Here is a 21,926-nt window from a genome sequence, read left to right on the forward strand (position 1 = left end):
GGAACATCCTGTCTAGGGCTGGCAAACTACACCCTACGCGCCACTTGGATCCTTCGACCCGTTTGTAAGGCCTAACAATGCAGATATTAAACTAATCCTTGAAGAACAAGGAGCAATCATAACGGATCGGATCTACTAAACAATGATCAAGCGGGGTGCCGCCCTTACACCCAAGATAGGTGTAAGGGCGGCTAGATGCCTAAGGGTCGCACGACGATAGCATATGATACGAAGAACAATGCTAACCCTAAAACATCTATGATAACTACGTTGCTCGCCATCAAAAAGGCTTCAGTACGAGCAACGTATGAACGACGAATAAACGTGTGCTGCCTAGATCTAGGCAGCATGGTGCTTACCCGGAAGAAACCCTCGAGACGGGGGAGTTGGCGATGCGCCTAGATTGGTTTGTGGTGAACGTGATTGTTGTTTGTTTCATAAACCCTAGATACATATTTATAGTCCGTAGACTCTCTAACGTGGGAATAATCCCAACCGGGCACGAGCCCAAACTCTGTCTAATCGACACGTACCCTACTATATTACAGATACACGGGCAAACTAGCCCAAACTTTGCATATAAGGCCGATTCATGTATTTCTTCTATGTATATTCTTCAAGCCCATCTCCAATCGCGGCCCACCTCTGATCCGGTCAAATTCTGGTGATAACAGTTTGCTACTTTTTTCCGTATCAACAGATACGAAGAAAAATCCTAACGGACGCGTTAGGTACCCGATAAAATATGACCGGGACTCGACAGAATGGTAAGACCTTAAGCGGCACCTGTCGAAGTTTACACCAGTATCCCGAGATCATGTCCAGGGACGTGATCTTGAAGTAGGTTTTTGCGGATTGCCACTAGAGCAGTTAACTAGTACCTGATCCATCAGATGAACTAGCCCAACTACCATCATCCCTGTACAATATATAATTGCATATCGAAGGATATGTGATAAATTCAACAGCGTTATTGAATGATTAAAGCTGGAGATTTGCCTTAGATTCTTCGATTCAAGTAAAATCTCGGGGGCTACTGACATAGGCATCCCCAATGAGCCTGCCGAAGATGGTACCCGAGGTTTACTGAAGGCCCATAACCCGAAGAGCAAGAAGATTCGGAAGCCCAAGATACTATTAAGGAAAGCTAGAGTTGTAATAGGAAGCATTATTTGTAATCTTGCGGGGCGGGTTAGAAACCCTCCCGGACTCTGTAAACTTGTGTATCACGAATCCCTCGGCTTCGCCTCCTATATAAGGGGGAGTCGAGGAACAAAGAAAAGATCGAATCATTGTCTCACAAACCCTAGTTTTCATATCATCGAGTACTTTTCGGCTGAAACCTTCGAGATCTACTTGCCCTCTACATCCAACGAAACCCTAGTCTACAACTCGTAGGCATTGACAAGTTAATACCTTGTCAGTTAGTCTCGTGATCTTCTCGTTGCTCCCATCTACTAGATTGCATCTTGGGTTGGTTTTCGTTCTTGCGGTAGGAATTTTTTTGTTTTCTATGCTACGAATCTCATCACGGCGCGCCTCTATAGGTTTTGATCTGGCCCAGACCTCTTCGAACTTTATCCCTGACGCACTATATTTTTGCTGCGCCGGCGATATTGGACCATCACCGGCATGGTCAAAACATGGTGCGCCGGTAGTATTTACCACCGGCAGCCACCTTTAGTGGTGCGCCGGCAGTGCCGCTGGCAGCTATAGGCCATTTCCTAGTAATGAACACCTCTTGTTAATTAATAAAAGTTTTACATCTTCACCTTTTTTTTGAATTAAAGGGCTCTCTCCCCCGGTTTCATTAAAATGTAACCAGAGAAAGACCATCCATTTTTTACAACTACCACCCCTCCTCCCTCCCAGCCATGCATCGAGAGGGCAAAACCTAAAACCCATTTTCAAACATTTTTACTAACCACCTGAGAACCCTAAACTGTAGTTTTCAAGCATTACACATAATTCATAACCTAAAACCCAAGGCAGAAGCGAGCAACCGAAAGTACATCCAAACTACCCAGCAACTATTACAAACCCTTTTACACACTGCCCAGTAAATCTTTTGCCTTGTTTTTACGAACAGAATGAAAATACTACGATCACCTTTTTTTTCGAGAAACATATACTACGATCACCTTTTTTTGTTGTTGAGCTACATATACTACGATCACCTAAATCAGTCCACAAGAGCGAAATTCGCTGGGCCCAAAGCCTCGGCTACTGCGGGTGATTTCTTAGCGGCGTGGGATAAAACAATCGCGGGCAGTGTGGGCTGTAGACTGTAGTCGGTCTTATATGTTGGATTCAATATCCTCGAGGCTGGCCTTCCATGATGGACCAAAACTCTTGTTACAAGAGATGGGCCTCTAGCCCAGTGATTTGAACTTAAATCAGTAAACTTCAGAAATTGCCTGCAGCGTCCAAAAGAAAAAAAAACAAAGAAAAAACTTATCTAACTGATGACCACCAAGATGCGCCTGAAGACAAACACACTGGACATTTCAAGGTGCGTCTAGTGTTCCATGTGAGCGCTTGCTCCTTTGGGCAACACCAGCTTTGTCTTACTCCGAGAAATGAAGATTCTTGCAGGAGTTACCATCGATTGACTCGTGAGACGGTGAGGACCAGAACTTTTTCATCAGCTCTCCTGGGCGCTGCTCGAGCTGACTAGAATCTTCTAATTCCTCCATTTAGATATTCAGCTTGTTGACACGGAACAATCGAGAAGGCCTCCAAGAATTGCATTGTGCTGGAGCAGCACAAGGGCATGTTGATCCACTGGAGCTTATTATGAGCAACGAGTAAAGTTGTGGCCCCCTCCGATCCTCCGTGCAGTGTATCGGCTCAAAGAAGCATAAAAATGGTTTGGTCCTACTAGCATGGGAAAAAGGAACAGAAAAAATTATTGGAATGCTACATATTTTGAGGCTGGCGACCGATGCCATTTGCCATATAAAATGCCATTTTGGCTGGCACCGTGGCATGTACAGAGCCACAGATGACAAGAGACGCGTTTCTTTATGGTATCTCTCTTCCTAATCTTACACATCAGGTTGGAACGCCTGATTATATTAGGATTCCCTAGTGCGGTAGTGCCGAGATCTTGCTTGTCTATACTACTATATAATACGTCAGTTTTTGAATTCTGACTAGCCATCACGCCAAAGAGCAACCCACTATGAGCCGTCGATTTGTTTCACATGGAAAATCTCAACCACTCATCAGTTCCTAAGCTAATTGATCTAACGGTTGACGTTTCTTGGATTCGCTCTGCACCAATGCGCGCCAAAACGAGACCATGGTCATTCTAGAGTTCTCGCGACGAAACCATATCGGCCACACACTTGACTGATTGAAAATTTGCTATCTGGGATCTTCTATGGCTGCCATGAGACCAAGAGCTCAAGAGTAAATCTGTAGAAGATCTGACAGGCAACAATTAAATGAGGGGAGCAGTTACGGTAGCTCTTCTATTGGCCATGCATGCCTGCATGCCGGGAGGGAGGGGCTATTATTGTGTGTTGCTTGCACGAGATAAACAAGAAAACACCTCATCGTGAGAGAGAAATTAAGGTGCAAATAAGAATAAGTTTGTAAAGATTTGTGGTTGTTGAAGTCTCCTTAAACGGCGAGCAAAAAAGAATGAAGAGAGTGCATGAGTTTGATAATCAAATATTACCTCCATTCTAAAACTTAAGCCTTATATTTTTTTGAAAAGTCAAACCAAACAAAGTTTGATCAAATTCTAACAACAATCTATCAACAAATATAATATTTTGAAGATACCATACAAAATTATATTTTATTATCTATTTAATTATATTAATTTGGTATTTTGCATGTTAATAATTTTTGGTAAAAACTTAGTCAAACTTGACATAGTTTTACTTTCTAAAAGTAATATAAGCGTAAAGTTTTGGGATGGAGATAGTAATTGATAACCGGTTCTCAATAGAAGAATCAAACATGTTAGACTTAGGCAATAAAGTTTAGCAATTGTTTTGCCAAAAACATAAAAAAATCGACAAATATAAACACGGGTGTCTGAGCATCACTGAGCTTATATAAAATGAGTTTCCTTAAAATGAAATAAGTTCAACTTGTTACTAATTTTGATATTAAATACATTATTAGCAGCACCGTGATCATATGCCACCACGTGCATAGCACGTACCTTCTACTAGTTTGTCCAAACCTCTCCTGGCTAGTTAAAGTCATTGGTAATAAGAAAAACACACAAACCAAAGTGAATCGCTGCTGAAAAGACAAACAACCCGAAGCAGCGAATAAACTAATTACTGATGCTGTAGCACCGAGTGTCTAACTTGTGCTCTCATGTTCGCTGTTTTTTGTCGTTTGGAACTGTAGGCTAAAATAAATGGCGGCCTATTTTGCGGGAAGTGTTTATGGCTCTCCGAGGTTCAGTGCTCTCTTTCTATTAAAATAATTTAAAAAATATTTAGAAGTATCAAAAAATTATGAAAATAGTTCTAGACTTGCCAATGATATATCCCACAAGCATGAAAACTTTAACCCGAAGTTCTCTTTATCACGAGCTAGACAAAATTGACAAAATATGATATTTTTTAGAGATTTGAAAATATGTATACTTAGATCTACACGTTTGTAATTTTTATGTTGCTCTGAATAGAAAGTATTTGATATATGATATTTTGCATGTCCACAGAATCCAACATTGCTTACATCTGGTTTTATAAAGAAATCTTTGGAACTCATAAATATGATTTTCAGTTTTTAAAAAATATGGGATCATTGGTGCCAATGTGCTCCGAATCTCTACCCTCTATTTTCATATTTTGTTTCTTTTTTGTCATATAACTTGTAATGAACGCACTTTTTCACATGGTTTTTGATCGACAACTTTAACCACTAATATATACTCACTTTGTTTATACATGAAATGTCACAAACTCATATTCCAGGTTGCATTCGTCTTGCATTCGTAATGTATCAATGGTGTCGTTGCATTCGTCTTGCAGATATCTCTTTCATTTCATATACATTTATATAAATTTTATAAATATAAATTATAGTCAAAATTGTAAATTGTTGATGAGCGAAAGTGAAGGACTCCTTTTATTTTGGATGGGGGGTATGTTATGGTTATTTCGTTAATCCAAATTGATAGGGAAAGACCCTTGTTTTAAAAAGAACTAGGTTGTGGGAGTTATTTTGGCGACCATGATGATGATCTGCCTTTGTATCTTTTACTAGCCTTTCTCGTACTATGATATGTTTTCTTGTACTTCTAAATCCTTTTGATCTTTTTATTAACTTGTGTCCACCATCTCTTCATATTACTGGCCCCCTTTGATTCATAGGATAGGAAAATTATAGGAATATGAAAAACATAGGATTGAGATGTCATGGCTAGTTGAATCCTATAGGAAGATGAGTTGTGTTTGATTGTGCCAAAGGAAATTTTTCATGAGGTATGACCTAATGTTTTAATTTCTATAGGATTTGCACTACAAGATTCCTAAGGATTAGTTCTTATAGGATATATTCCTATGAATCAAAGAAGTAGTGTAGAAAAAATTCTCATAGGATCTAAATCATACGCAATTCCCATACGAGTCCTATGAATCGAAGAAGCCCACCTAGTGATACCCACCCTGATGACCCACTCTTACCATGAGGGTTATGATCAACAATTAGATGTGGAAAATGAACCATGTAGATCATATATTCGGACAATTAAACCTTATGTTATTTTTACCGCCTACAACTCTTCTCCCATGATGATTTCGAATGTCCCCATCTTGACTTTGGTCCACGACACAGTGACACTGGAAAAATTATTCGGGTAACACCTGGAACGGTTTGCCCCCTCTGCCGCATCCTACCAGGTTAATCCCTAGCCGCATCGCCTTTACCTCCATGGCGATGATGCCTCCCTCGCCTCTTGCGTGCTGCCATACATCCGCTCCACCTCTCAACCTCTTGAGATCCAGCCGCCACCCTCCCACAACTTCCTACGTGAGCCCCTGTCATGAACCCGTGCATCCTCCCAACCACCTCACGCCCTCATACTGGTCGATCGATTATATGGTACTTCCTTGCTATTTCAAGTCAATTGCCAAAGTCTTTACCAAATTTACTACTCCCTTTGATCCATATTAGTTTCCACTAATATAGACATATCTATACATATTTTAGTTATAGGTACTGTCGGGGGTGCTCCCCGGCAATGCCCACCATGAGGGGCTTAGTGTTGACGGAATCCTGCAGGCTAGCACGAGACATCGGTAACCAAACAAACGGGGAGAGAGATTTACCCAGGTCCGGGGCCCTCGATGAGGTAAAATCATTACTTCCTGCTTGTATGATCTTGATTATTGAAAGAATATCGGGTTACAATGGGGTAGCTGATAGGATATGGTGGTGATCATGTCGAGGTGCTAAGGTTCTAAGCTCTAGATCTGATCTTGCGGTGGTTCTTTGCGTGTAAGTTGTTTACCGGCTGACCCTCTCCTAGCCTTTATATAGCAGGCCAGGTCCCGAGAGTTCTGTCCGGATTCGGCTAAGTTACAAAGATTCATAGTCTAAGCTTTCCTTGTATCGCATCTTTTTTCCTTGTCCATCAAGTATCTTTCCTTCGGATGAGTCTCCTTCTTCAACGTTGATGCGCAGTCCCACTTTGGATATTCGGATCAATCTTCATGGGCCCCTAGCTGGGCCGGTGGAGGTAGCCTAATGTTGGTTACCCAAAGGGTAATGCCCACATCAGTAGCCCCCGAGTGACTGGCCGAAGAGAAGCTTCGGGCAGGAACTATAATTGTCTTCATCCGAACAGCTTTATTTGTCGAAAGAAAGTGAATCTTCGTGTCCTTTGCAGCTTCAAAGTCCTTTTTATCGGGTGCGCGTCCAGCGCTCCCGATGGGAGTAGCCCCCGAGTCTATGGACGGATGCTTGCAACCGTGTGTAGACTCAAGTTGTACTACTCATACATCTTTTTTGCTGATGCTTCGCCTCGTTCATTATGAACTTGAATTTTATTGATATCGGGTGCATGTCCAGCGCTCCCGATGGGAGTAGCCCCCGAGTCTAGGGACGGATTCTTGCAACCGTGCGTAGACTCAAGTTGTACTACTCGAAGATTTTGAAGTCGATATTTTCTGAATTGCCTTCATCATCTGATATCTTGTTTTATATCGGGTCCTCAAAAACTTCGAATGCAGTTATCCAATATGATAGTACGTAAGGGATAGGAGTAACATGCCCATTTTTACTCGATAAATCGATACTGGTTAACTGCCGATGGCAAAACAACGTTGCTCTACTCAGGATCAAGGCCCCGGGCTCGATACTGGATCATTTGAAATCTTCGATTTTGTTTTCCTTTGTCCTTGAAGATTTTTATCGGGTGCGCATCCAGCGCTCCCGATGGGAGTAGCCCCCTAGTCTAGGGACGGATGCTTGCAACCGTGCGTAGACTCAAGTCAAGCAACCCAATGTTGTGAATTCTTTCGAATGCTTAGTGAATGATAAGTCGATACTTTTGATGACATCATCAATGATGTGGTTTCTACGGTGGTTCGATTGACGGGGCATGACCTGATGGGCCTGTCCTACTTTTGCGCGGTTAGTTAAGAAATGATTGTACCTTACGCGTTGACCGAGGTGCCTCCTCAATTTCCGTGCATAGTGTGGGTAATTGTCCTTTGGCACGATGGTTATTTTGACACGTGGTGAACTAACGCAAATTTCCCGGGCAAAATCCCCTTGTTATAAAGGAAAATAAAGATTTTACCCTCTTCATTCTTCCTCTCTTCGCTTTCTCCTTCCTACGTTCTTGTGTCTCATATCCTCTGTGCCGCCACCGCCGTCACAAATCTCATCATCTCCCTCACGTATTCTCAAGATGGTGAAAAAGAAGGGCTTCGCGGCTGCCGCTGGCGTTGGTTCGAGCAGCACCGCTCCCAAGGTGGCTGCAGATGCAACGAAGATGGCTGCCCGGAGGCTTCCGCCGCGGCGGCCAAGGGCATCCCCAGTGATTGGCCTGCTTTGAAAATGTCGAAACGTGATGAGAAGAAGGCGCGCATCCTCGGCATAATTTCTGCTGAAGAGGGAAATGTCATCCTCCCAGGTTTAGCCATGCGTTCCAATCCTCCTGCCGGTTTTACCGTAATGTTTGTTGCGTTCTTGTACCGTGGGTTATCTTTGCCTGCACGCGAGTTTCTTTGGCACCTTTTACTTTCATACGGATCCAACTCTGTCAATTGACTCCAAACTCCATCCTACACCTTGCGATTTTTATCACCCTTTGTGAAACTTTTCTTGGCATTGATCCTCACTGGGGTTTATGGAAGAAAATCTTCTTTTTTAAAATGTTACACCAGTAGGCGGGTCCTTAGTTATTGGCGGGGTTGGCTTTGTTGTCCGAAAAGATGTAAATTACTTCAGCTTCCCAATGAGAGTCAGTCCAGGGATGGAGGTTGAAGTGGTTTTATCTCAAGGATTCATCGGCAGCTAGCCACAATACATGTCTGCTGAAGTTCGTTGATGTCCTTGAAACCGTGCCGAAGCAATCTTGGAGGAACATACTGACAGCGGAAGAAAAACCTGTAGCCGACAAGTTGTTTGAGAGGGTTCTTCAGATAAAGGAATTTGATGGTCAGACAATGATCGACACAGAAATCGCTGCCGTGTTTTTGAAGCATTGCATCCAACCAGTCATGCCCAGAACTCATCAAATGTGGATGTATTCGGGTCCTAAGGATGAGACCCGAGTTAATGCCGCAGAGTTATCTGGTAAAGAACTCATGGATGACGTCAGGCGTTTAACTCATTTCAGCCAGGAAGACTCGATTCCTCTATTGGCCCTTCACGAACCCTTCGATCTTGACCATCAACCATCTAATGTAAGCCTTTTAGTCCTTTTTCTACTCATGCTAAATGCTTTCATCCGATATGTCTTTCTTTATTTCACTGAATTTTTATTTGCTCCGACAGGTTCCCTTGATTGCCAAATATTTTCCAGTTTTATCTGAAGATGCAGGATCTCCCGAAGAGCACAGTTCTACTATTAATGTGAAACCTTGTACTGAAGTAGCCGAAGATAGTGAAGCCTTCAAAGGAGAGGATAACAATCCTGCCAGCCCCGAAGCTTCCTTTGATGCTCATAGAATCTTTGATGACGACCTAGCCAATACAGCGGAGTCGATTCATGACAACGATGTTGATCATGCTCCCTTTGTTCGTGTAGCTCTAGAGAAACCCAGCGCCCAACCGCCGAAAAGACCCTCTGGCGGTTTTGCCGACGAGGATGACTTGCTCCTCAACTTGTAAGTTCCTTCTTCTTTTCCTGTCATTGTTCTGTATTTCATTTGTCTTAACGATCCTTATGCTTTAAGCGTTGAGGGCTTTATAGAGCCTCCTACAAAGAAGGCGAGGGTCAATCCCCGCAAGCCAACTCCTGCGGCATCCGAAGCTTCGGTTCCGCCATCAGATCCTTCAAATCCTTCATCTGAAAAAGAGAAAGAAATTCCTTCGGCAGCTGCCGTTTCCCCCGCTCTTCGTGAGGATCCCGTAAGTACTTTGATTCTTGCTTTTCTTGATAATGGTTCTTGCTGCGTGTAGTTGACACGTCCGTTGGGAACCCCAAGAGCAAGGTGTGATGCACACAGCAATAAGTTTCCCTCAGTAAGAAACTAAGGTTATCGAACCAGTAGGAGTCAAGGAGCACGTGAAGGTTGTTGGTGGCGGAGTGTAGTGTGGCGCAACACCAGGGATTCCGGCGCCAACGTGGAACCTGCACAACACAATCAAAGTACTTTGCCCCAACGTAACGATGAGGTTGTCAATCTCACCGGCTTGCTGTAAACAAAGGATTCGATGTATAGTGTGGATGATGATGATTGTTTGCGAAGAACGAGTAAAGAACAATTGCGGTAGATTGTATTTCAGATGTAAAGAATAGGACCGGGGTCCACAGTTCACTAGTGGTGTCTCTCCCATAAGATAAACAGATGTTGGGTGAACAAATTACAGGTTGGGCAATTGACAAATAAAGAAGGCATAACAATGCACATACATATATCATGATGAGTACTATGAGATTTGATCGAGGCATTACGACAAAGTACATAGACCGCTATCCAGGCATGCATCTATGCCTAAAAAGTCCACCTTCGAGGTTATCATCCGAACCCCTCCGGTATTAAGTTGCAAACAACGAGACAATTGCATTAAGTATGGTGCGTAATGTAATCAACACAAATATCCTTAGACAAAGCATCGATGTTTTATCCCTAGTGGCAACAGCACATCCACAACCTTAGAACTTTCTATCACTTGTCCCGGATTTAATGGAGGCATGAACCCACTATCGAGCATAAATACTCCCTCTTGGAGTCACAAGTATCAACTTGGCCAGAGCCTCTACTAGCAACGGAGAGCATGCAAGAACATAAATAACATATATGATAGATTGATAATCAACTTGACATAGTATTCAATATTCATCGGATCCCAACAAACACAACATGTAGCATTACAAATAGATGATCTTGATCATGATAGGCAGCTCACAAGATCTAACATGATAGCACAATGAGGAGAAGAAAACCATCTAGCTACTGCTATGGACCCATAGTCCAGGGGTGGACTACTCACACATCGATCCGGAGGCGATCATGGCGATGAAGAGACCTCCGGGAGATGATTCCCCTCTCCGGCAGGGTGCCGGAGGCGATCTCCTAAATCCCCCGAGATGGGATTGGCGGCGGCGGCGTCTGCGGAAGGTTTTCCGTATCGTGGCTCTCGGTACTGGGGGTTTCGCGACGAAGGCTTTAAGTAGGCGGAAGGGCAGGTCAAGGAGCGTCACGAGGGGCCCACACAACAGGGCCGCGCGGCTAGGGCTTGGGCCGCGCTGCCCTGGCGTGTCGCCGCCTCGTGGCCCCACTTCGTTTCCTCTTCGGACTTCTGGAAGCTTCGGGGAAATATAGGCCCCTGGGCGTTGATTTCGTCCAATTCCGAGAATATTTCCTTACTAGGATTTCTGAAACCAAAAACAGCAGAAAACAAGAATCGGCTCTTCGGCATCTCGTCAATAGGTTAGTGCCGGAAAATGCATAATAATGACATATAATGTGTATAAAACATGTGAGTATCATTATAATAGTAGCATGGAACATAAGAAATTATAGATACGTTTGAGACGTATCAGTTCTCTCACTTCCAGTCCCCGAGTCTACATTTGACTTCTAATGTGGACTCGAAAGATACTTCCTACTAAATATTTATGTAGTGCTTCTTTGACTTGTCTTTTTTTTTCAAAGCATCCCAACTGCCATATATGTCTTAAAAGATTTTGCTTCTCAATTTTCTTTGATTCAAGCCGACAATGCTCGGCTCCAAGAAGATGCATTGTCGAAGTCCTCCAAGCTGGACCAAGCCGTGAAAATAGCTGCCACCACTCGGCAAGATGCAGATTCCTTAGGGAAAGAGCTTGGTCAGTTGAATAGGAAGCTGAAGGAGGAGGAAAAGGAGAAGTCCTAAGTCCAAGCTCAAAAGGAGAGGGAGGATCTTCTGTGCAAATCATCCAAAGCCCTGCTTGGTAACGTTGCTGACTTGTCCTTGAACTTCTTTTATTTGTTTCTCATTGGCTTCTGATTCATGTTCTTTCTTTCTGCAGAAGCTGCCGATATTCCTTTCAATTCTGTAGGCAAGCTCCCAGCTGGTTCTTCTGTCGATGTCATTTCTTTGGCAATCGAGTCCAATGACCTCGTCCAATCTCTTCTTCGGAAGAACAAGGTGATCCAGTCGCGGTTGCATGCCATAATCTTCCCCAAGCAGATCAACAGAAGATGCTAGAACAGCTGGTGGACACTTTCTTCGTCAACACTGAGGGCACCATCGAGGTATTCAAACGTACCTTGCATACCTACGCTGCTCTCCTTGCTTTCCAGCTTCTAATGAGGCATGGCTTCAAAGCTGAGATGGAGCTGCTAACAAAAGAACTGCCGAAGGGTCAAGATGGATTGCCTATAGATCTTAGCCCTTTCAAGGCATCAGCGTGTAAATGCGCGCTGCAACTCCTTGAATTAGTGTCGGCGAACAAGCCAGCTGCCGGAGGACCTATCCCAAGCTCGTCAACACGGACTCAAGCACCTTGAACTTTCTATCAAATTGTTATTTGTTTGTGTGCTTCGAACAATGCCTTTTCCAAGGCTTTTCATTTGTAATGAATTCCAAGTTGGCAATGTTGCCTAGTTCTTCTTTTTAATTGCAATATTCCTGTTTTTGATTGTGAGCTCCCGATGGGAGTAAAAATGCATCGACAGTGGACATATTCCTTGACACTCTTGGTGGTATAATTTTTGCAGGTAGTCATGTTCCTTCCTTTGTCCAAGGTTCTTCGGCTGGTGATTCCGAAAGTGATCAGCTTAAACGCATGAAGACCCGAATTTCCCAAATGGAGAAACATATGCGTAATATCCATGCCATGGCAGCTATTATAAAGAAGAAAGGCGGGCTGGCCATTGACGCAGAGCAATACGCTCTAGGCAAACTGCATAAGGCTACGGAAAGCTTGAACTGTAAGTACTTGATATCCCTTAGATTCCTTCGGATGGTACGAAGTTCCTCTTTGGCTTCTGATCTTTATCACTATTTTATTTTGTCAGTCATAGCTCTGAACTTATCTGAAGAAAACAAGTGCGTGCACGAACGTGTGAATACTTTGATTAATCTTTCGCAATTTGAAGAAGTCTTCTGGACTGACAAGTGAAAAGCTGTCACTGTTGCAAAGTTTCAGGATCGGGTACACCAAGTACACCAATTTTTTGACTGACAAATGCTATACTAGTTTGAGGATGATATGGAAGATGATGTTTCCATTGAATCAAATTCCTCCAACATTGCTAACTTTGATGTCAGAATTTAGCAACGCCAAGAAGGTGCGCAAGTTGGTTCGTTGTCAGCTCCTTGCAGGACTTGAGTCGGCACTTGCTTTAGTATTATCGCGGCATCCTTCACTAGATTTAGAAGTTATTGCAGGAGCTGGTGGTGACGTTAGTCAATATATACCTCTTGTGAAGGATCCTACCTCCATAATTTCCGCCAGGCTAGAAATTAGCTCAGAGGCATATGAATCTGCATGAATGATGCTACCTTCTTTCTCTGCCATAACAAGTTACCTTTGCATCCGAATGTTTGTATGTAAGTTATTCGATATTTGAAACTATTTTCGAAGAATTTTTGTAAAGAAGAATGTTCTGTTTGGAAGTGATATATTTGCCACTTTTGACAAAAAATACCCGCACCTCACATATTGTCTTCAAAGATAAGCAGTGATTTTGTCGACTTGCTGCAAATCTCGATGCACTAGTTTTTTTGACGTCGGTATTGTGATGTTTTTTTACGAGAGTTTTCGGCAGTAAATTTTTGAGTGATCAGTCTGATGAGCCCGTAGGAATCGCAAATTTGCTATAACCGGTGATGTATATTTTTAGCGACAGTCCCTGAACAAATCAAGGAAACTATACTGCGTCTTCGACTCTGTTGCTCTTAGTACCTCCCTGTTCGAGGTACCGGCATGGGCCTTCCATGAGTTATGTTATCCTTGCCATTAGCAGTGCTCGCATGTTCCCAGAGGCTTCGACGAAGGACAACTTGTATTGTATTTTAAGACCTTTTAATTATCAATCATTGCAGCACTCGCATTTTCCTTGAGGCTTAGATGATAATTTTTAGGTATAAGTAGCATAGGCGATTCTCGATATTTTTTATCGAGTTCGATTACTGTACTTCATACTCAAGTGTCGACGCTCGTCGTATTGTGCGAAAAGTATTTCAGAAAGAATTGTTCGGGTGCCCCAAAGCAATTGAGTGCTTGTATAAACGAAATCTTGAACCTTTATCAATAAGTCTATGACGAGGAAATATGCTAGTATTGCTATGCCTTAAGAAAGCTTTATTTGAAGATAGAAATCCTATGAAGATAAAGATGTATGCCACCGCCCATCTTCTTAAGTAAGAGGAGGGTCCTTCTTCTCTTGATTCACGCCTGCCGAGGTGCCGATATCTTCAGAAGTGTCGATGGTTTCTGGGGCAGTTCCGATGATACCTGTAGAAATAGTGGCAATGATCGCCAAACGATTGGAACTTTCGGCTGAGGCTTTGTCATCTGCTGCCGAAGCTTTGATAGTTGGAGCTGCTATTGTAGAATCATCTAGTTGTTTCTTCGTCTTCTTGCTATTGTCGTCCTTCTTAAGCTTGGAATCTTGAGGAGCCAACTGTTTAGAAGGGAAGTCGATAGTTTTACCTTCCTGCATTAGTCCAAACTTAGCAGCGATCTGAAACTCTCGACCACAGTTATCTGATCGAGAGAAGCTTCCATGAACTGTGATATTGGTCCCACTATTTCCTGGCATCTTGAGCTTTAAATACGCATAGTATGGTACAACCATGAAATTAGCGTAAGCTGGTCTTCCGAGGATAGCATGGTACTGTGATTCCCAATTCACTACCTCAAACTCAAGCGTTTCTTTCCTAAAATTGTCGAGTTTCCCGAAGACTACATTAAGTGAAATTCTTTCAAGAGGGTACGCTGGCAAAGTCGGGACGATGCCATGAAAACATGTGTCAGATTCCTTCAACATGTCGACTGTGATGCCCATGTTTTTGACTGTGCTTGCAAATATCAAATTCAATTCGCTTCCTCCATCCATAAACACTTTGCTCATGCTGAATCCTATGATCTGCGCCTCAATCACCAAAGCTGCATGTCCCAGCCTTGGAATAGACATCGGGTGATTGGCTCTGCTGAACAAGATGTTCTGCGCGGACCAATCTATAAACTCTGGGACATTGGCCATAGTACTTTCTGTGAGGTTTATCTCTTGTGTAAGCTTTTTCATCTCTCTACTAGAGACACCCGTTCTATGAATCATGCTCATCTTCCCTCGAGGCAGAGGAAAAGCTTCATTAGAGGCACGAGGTTGAACTTGTTGAACTTGATGCTGAGGTGGCGGCGGCGGGTTCGGGAGCTGCGGTTGCCCCTTTCCTGACTAGTAAAACTTCCGAACATCAAGGAACTGTCGGCAGTCCCTGAGAAGATGACTTGTCTTTTTGGTGTTATCCTTGGGGTCATAGTACGAGTGTATGTAACAAGGAGCGTTCAACTGCTCAGCGTACGGTAGCTCCGGAACCTGAGGCGGTCGTTCCCTGTAATTGCCACGACTTCCGGAAGTCGTGGCAATTACAGGGAACGACCGCCTCAGGTTCCGGAGCTACCGTACGCTGAGCAGTTGAACGCTCCTTGTTTTCGTCATGACGATCGTCGCGCTTGTCCCCCCGCTGATCGTCGTACCGATCATCACGTCGATCGGAGTACCCCGCAGCTACAATATTGGTATCTTCGTATCCACGATTGATAAGGTATTAACTTGTCAATGCCTACGTATTGTAGACTAGGGTTTCGTTGGATGTAGAGGGCAAGTAGATCTCGAAGGTTTCAGCCGAAAAGTACTCGACGATTAAGAAACTAGGGTTATGTTAACAATAGATTCGATCCTCTCTTTGTCCCTATACTCCCCCTTATATAGGAGGCGGAGCCGAGGGATTCGTAATACACAAGTTACAGAGTCCGGGAGGATTTCCAACCCGTCCCGCAAGATTACAGGTAATACTTCCTAATACAACTCTAGCTTTCCTTTATAATAATTTGGGCTTCCGAATCTTCTTATTCTTCGAGGTATGGGCCTTCAGTAAACCCCGGGTACCATCTTCGGCAGGCCCATTGGGGATGCCTATGTCAGTAGCCCCCGAGATTTTGCTTGAATCGAAGAATCAGGAAAAATCTCCAACTTTAATCATTCAATAACTATGCCGAATTTATCACATATCTTTGGATATGCAATTATATATTGTACAGGGATGATGGTAGTTGGGGCTAGTTCATCCGACGGATCAGGTACTAGTTAACTGCTCTAGTGGCAATCCGCAAAAACCTACTTCAAGATCACGTCCCCGGACATGATCTCGGGATACTGGTGTAAACTTCGACATGTGCCGCTTAAGGTCTTACCGTTCTGTCGAGTCCCAGTCATATTTTATCGGGTACCTAACGCGTCCGTTAGGATTTTTCTTCGTATCTGTTGATACGGAAAAAAGTAGCAATCCGACGTCGAGAGACGGCGCCACGCCGCTCGAACGGATCTGGGGTCTTACCTTCGCAAAGTTTTGCGGCATTCAGAGATTATTCGCTACTTTGGCGCTCTGAGAATATATTGTCGAGTGCTTTTTCGGCTATTGGAATAGCACATTTTATTGAGTCAAGTCATGACTTATTTTGCCTTCCCGATGGGAGTATATGTAGAGTTATAAATATAATTCGAAATATGCTCACTTCTTTTTTCTTCTCTCTTTCTTTCTTTCTCTCCTTTTTCTCTTCTCTTTTTTTTTATAATTTCATCGGGCACGCGAACAGCGTTCCCGATGGGAGTAGCCCCCGAGGCTACAGCCAAGGACTAGTGCTTGGTTGTAGGCTCAACACTTTAATGCCTCATGTCATTATATTTTCCTTCTTTCTCGAACTTTTCATATCTATCGGGTGCGCAAACAGCGCTCCCGATGGGAGTAGCCCCCGAGGCTATGAACAAATGCTTGCATTTGGTTATAGGCTCTCGCCATTTCTATTTTGTCATACTCGAATTTTCCTTTTTTCCAAAGTAGCCCCCGAGCATTTGAGCAAAAACTTGTATTTGATCAAAGGCTCTCGAAATAACCAATAATCTTCTGCTGTCGCCATTCTTATGAAGCTTCATAGCCGAGATTTTCGTTTACCAAGGTGACATCATTGCTGACGATAGCCACGACCAATGTATCGGGAAGACGCGGGCAATACTCTCTCTCTGTCATGCGGGCCCAGAACCCTCATCAATTTGACACGTCGTGCAAGTGGGGGACACACGTCCTCCACTTTTTCCTGGCGCACGTACTGTAACGCCTATTCTTTCCCTTCTCAATGAAATTTCGTTTTTACCCCTTGTCCACGTGTACACCATCTATCTCACAATTTCTCCATCCAACGGTGCGTCGATTCACCGCACCTCTACTTAAGGTCATCGTCTTCCTCCTTCCACACTTTCGCTCGCGCCGCTCCTCTGCTCTCCTCTTCCAAAATCCTCCCTTGCGCCCCACAATTCTTGAGCTCAACCACGCTCAAGCTTTGCTCCTACGCCATTGTTGATGCCACCGCGCGCACGGCTCACTCGCCACAGCACTCCTGAATCGAAGATGGCGGCGGAAGATCTGGAGTGGGAGAGATCCAAGATCGCCAACCAAGACCTGAACTTGATGAAGAAGCTGGGGCTCATGAAGAAGAAGGACGCGCTGCGCTTCCCCAGCGAGGAAAGCTATCCATCACTTCCTATCGAGTATCGGGTCAATTTCGTTGACCACCTTATTCGTGGCCTCTCTCCCCCTATCCACGAGTTCCTTTGCGGCCTCCTCTTTGTTTACGGGCTACAACTGCATCAGCTGACGCCCAACTCCATCCTCCACATCTCTATTTTCATCACCCTCTGTGAATGCTTCCTCGGAGTCCATCCTAATTGGGCTCTGTGGAAGCGCATCTTCTACTGCCGCTGCAATGGCTCCCACAATGTCGCCTACAACATAGGCGGCGTTGTCATTTGCGTTCGCCCTGATGTCGAGTACTTCGATGTCAAATTCCCCGACTCCGTCCAGGGGTGGCGCAAAAGGTGGCTCTATGTGCATGAAGAAAGCTCTGACTCGGTGGAGTACAACATTGCTCCTTTTGATGGAGGAGCCAAGATTCTTCGTCGCCGATCCTGGGACACTGAAGCCACCGAAGAAGAGAAATCGGCGACAGAGGCGCTGATGACTCGCATCCATGAGCTTCAGAACACCCGTGGCAAGGAATTGTCGGGTATCAAAATCACAACCTACTTCCTTAGGATTAGAGTGCAGCCTTTACAAGCTCGCAAAAATCCCCTTTGGATGTATGCTGGTGAGGAAGATGTCGAGAGGCTCTCCAAGGACCTTCCTGTGAAGGACTTGGAGAAGCTGATCCGAAGAATTTCAAAGCTTAGCAAGAAGGATACTATTCCATCCTCTTGCCACGTTAAGCCATATAGTAGCACCAACGCCCTTCCCGAGGTAATTTTTCCCTCGACTACTATCTTGTCTTCTCTATTTTTTAGCATTTGTTGACTACTTTTTTGCTGGCATCCATTGCATAACCTTTTGTCGCCACTTGTTGTCTTTGTAGAACCACCCAGTTCTAGCTTCTCTTCCTCCTCTTCCTGAAGGTGGAGAAGTTGAAGAACGCACTGTTGTCACCGACGACAACCAGGGTACGTCTCACCCTGAGAGTGAAGTCGCATGTTCTCAAAAATCTGCGGCTTCTTCTGAAAAAGAGGTCGAATCTGATGGGTCGACACACTCCCTCCCCTCTGCTGTTTCTCCAAGGAACAAGAGGAAAAGGGACGATGTTGCCGATTCTGGCGCCTCCAAAGCCGGCGCATCTCGTGCCGAAGAAGTTGTTCCTGATGCTGAAAGGAAAACTTTCAATCCTTATGAAGATGCTCTTGTCAGCTCGTAAGTTCTTGCTGCTCTTTGTTGCCTGTTCTCGATATTTTGTATATATTGTTTCTTATCTTGTCGCCTGATTTACTGTAGTGGCGACGAGGATGAAGATACACCTATTGACGCGACTGCTCGAACAAGTACGTCTCGTACTTTAGTTGTCTCAGAAGCTCGACCTGATGGAGATGAAACTTCGCCTCCTCAACAAGACACAGAGCATCCCACTCCAATTGCGAGCCCCCGAGCCTCTTCACCAAAGAGAGCTAGGGTAGAACCAGCCAAGGAGCCTCTCCTGTTGGCTGGTAGTTCCACGACTCCTTCATTGGATGATGTGAGTTTTGCACTCTTCTTTTTTCCGAGCATTTCAGTACTTTCAACTCCCCTTTGTTTCTTGCTAGGTGCTGTCAAACTTTCTCTTCCTATATTGACTTCTTTTTTTCTTTTTGGTCTCCTCTTCAGCCTTTGATGAAGGAGTTTATCCGCCTCGGTACCCAATTCGTTGGGTACCGTGATCATGCCAAGAAGCTGGAAGGTACCTTTTTTTTATCTGCTTCCTGTGCTAAATATACTTCACTATTTTGTCATAACTTTTTACTATCGTTGACTATGCCAGAAAATCTTGCGGAATCCAACAAACGTGCTGACGCTCTTGCTATCAAGTTAGAGCAAAGCGAAAAAGCCCGCAAGAAAGCTGAAAAGGATGCTGCCGCTGTCGAAGATCTTCGAAAGAGACTTCACGACGCGGAAACTTCTTTGAGCGAAAACATAGCTCAACAGGCTATTCGCGGAAAAGAAATCCTTACTCGCGTGGAATCACAGAGTCGACGTTTTGTGAGTAAGTACTCACATTTCTTTCATTTCTTCGGATCATTAAATTCTTCTTGGCTTGCTGTTTCCTGACAAGCTTCTTTTGACTTACTTAGGGAAAACGCAGCAAGATTATGATCTGGAGAACCCTGAAGGTGATCGTCTTCTCGACGCTCTTTCTCTCCTTGAAATCCACGGAGATGAGGCGCGTGAAGGTCTTGCCGAAGCCAGATCAGGTCTGTCGCGTCTCTTTCCTTACTTCTTCCCGAAGAAGGAAGAACCCACGCCCCTTGTTGCTCTTGCCAAACACTTCAATTCTCAAGAAGATCTTGGGCTCAAACTTCGTCAAGAAGGTTTGAAAGTTGGCGTCGAAGGCACTATTGCCTTGGTCGCTGACAGCCAACAAGATGTCGACTGGGCGAGAGTTGGCGACACGAAGGAGATGGAGACCAAGAAGTGGCAGTCGTTGATTAAGGCTGCCAAGCCAAATTCAAAGAAAATCCTCGTCTATCTTGGATGCAAGCCAACTCCCGCTCCTAGTTCATCGAAGCCGGAGGTCAAGTAGACCATCTTGTCTTCTTTTTTTTACTTCTCTTTTGATGCTGTCGCCACAGTAGCTTTTGGCGACAACTACCTCAATAGTTCACAAGGGACCCTCCTTTTGTAATAGCCATGTACATACTTTGAAAATCAATGGAAATCTATCTTTGCTTGATGATTGATGTCGAACCTTTTCTTTTCAGTTAATATTTGATAACTATACTTCAACTCCTCGTCTTGCCGATACTTTTCCTGCTTCCTCCTACCCGAAGGAAATATCTGTCGGTGATGACTTTATTGAAGATTCCTCGTGTAAGGATTCTGCACAATATTTGAAAGAGTTCCGCCAACAGCTGCAATATATGAAGAAGCAAGCACATGTAACAATGGAGCAGTCTCGAAAATCGTTGGAGAGGGAAAAGATTGCTCTTCAGCAGGCCCAGGATGCTATAGCTGTAAAAGAGGACGCAATTGCTGCTTCTGCCGAGGCTTCTCGACGAGAGAATTACATGCTTGTGCTAATGATTGATTCCAGCTTGGATATGGCGGGTATACTTCGTTTACTTGACCATACTTATCCTTATTCCCCATGTTTTTCCTTCCTCTCTGATTCCTCTGCTGAAAACGGGTTCTTTTTTGGATACCGCTGCCGAGGATCAACGTGTTGAAGCTCGATCCAATGTGCTTCTCAGACTTGCCGAAGAACATCGTTCCAATTTTTGGGTTACGCCTGAACGTCTCGTGCAAGTCAGGTCCGTGATTTTCTCGACTTCTGTACAAGGACATTGTCCTTAGTTTACAACACCATGTTCCCCCGCAATAAAATGCCAGAAACCCTTCCTGCTTTGATGGATAAATTTTGGGATGCACCTCGGATCCATGGATTTGTGCGGGCCCAACTATCTGCCGGCGCCAGATTTGCTATGATGATGATAAAAATCTGCTATCCCAAGTTTGACATGAGTCAAATTGTTACCAAGTGCCTGGCCAAGATGGCGAAAAGGAAAAGGAACGTTGGCAAAATTGATGACATTGTGACCCCTATAGCAGAAGATATGATGGATGAACTTCTTCGGATGGACGCTGAGTTCTTCGTGAAGGGCAGCTATGCTGAACATAGTACTCGTACTGCAAATAATGAACGGAGGACCATAGATGATATACTATTCAGCAATTGAGAGTTTCTCTTTTAGCTTGTCGAGTTTTCTCAGGAATTGCATCTTGTATGATCTATATTGTAAAGCCAGTAAATATTTTTATTTTTCCTCATCCAGCCCCCGAGCGTTTTGGTGGTGATTTTCTTTATTGTATATGCGAGGTTGAACCAAGGCAAAATAGATTATGTTGAGTGTACTATTTTTGCGGGTATTATCCCCCGAGCTTTTTTGTTGATCACTATCTTGTGTCGTCATTTTATTTCTGCGAGGTACTTTACACCAAGGCGAAATATCTTTGCGAAGTATATTCGTCGACATTGTATATATATATATTGAAACTTCTGGGCGCAAGCCCCCGAGCATGTCGGAGAAAAAGATGTATACTTCCACTATCTTTATTATATTGCAGCACCGAGAGTCCGCCTCATTAAAAACCTTTTCCAGCCCCACTCGGTGCCCTGAAAAAGGAAAAGAGTGCGTCTGAAAACTCGCGGGCGTTTCAGTACATTGTAGTTTTACAAGGAGGACTATATTTCGACTCTAGGCATAGAAACGCCTGAGTTGTGCCACGTTCCAAGGATTTGGCTCGGCAGCTCCTGACTTCTTGTCCTTTATCCTATATGCTCCTCCTTCGATTACTTCTGTGACGATGTAAGGGCCAAGCCATGGCGACTCGAGTTTTTCATGACTTTTCTGATTGAGTCGTAGAACCAAGTCTCCAACTTGAAAAGATCTTGGTCTCAAACGTCGACTATGGTAGTTTTTCAGATCTTGCTGATACTTAGCGACCCGTGATAACACCTCGTCTCGAGCCTCATCAAGTGCGTCGACATCGTC

This window comes from Lolium rigidum, chromosome 6 (assembly GCF_022539505.1).
Source record: "Lolium rigidum isolate FL_2022 chromosome 6, APGP_CSIRO_Lrig_0.1, whole genome shotgun sequence".
Lineage (NCBI taxonomy): Eukaryota > Viridiplantae > Streptophyta > Magnoliopsida > Poales > Poaceae > Lolium > Lolium rigidum.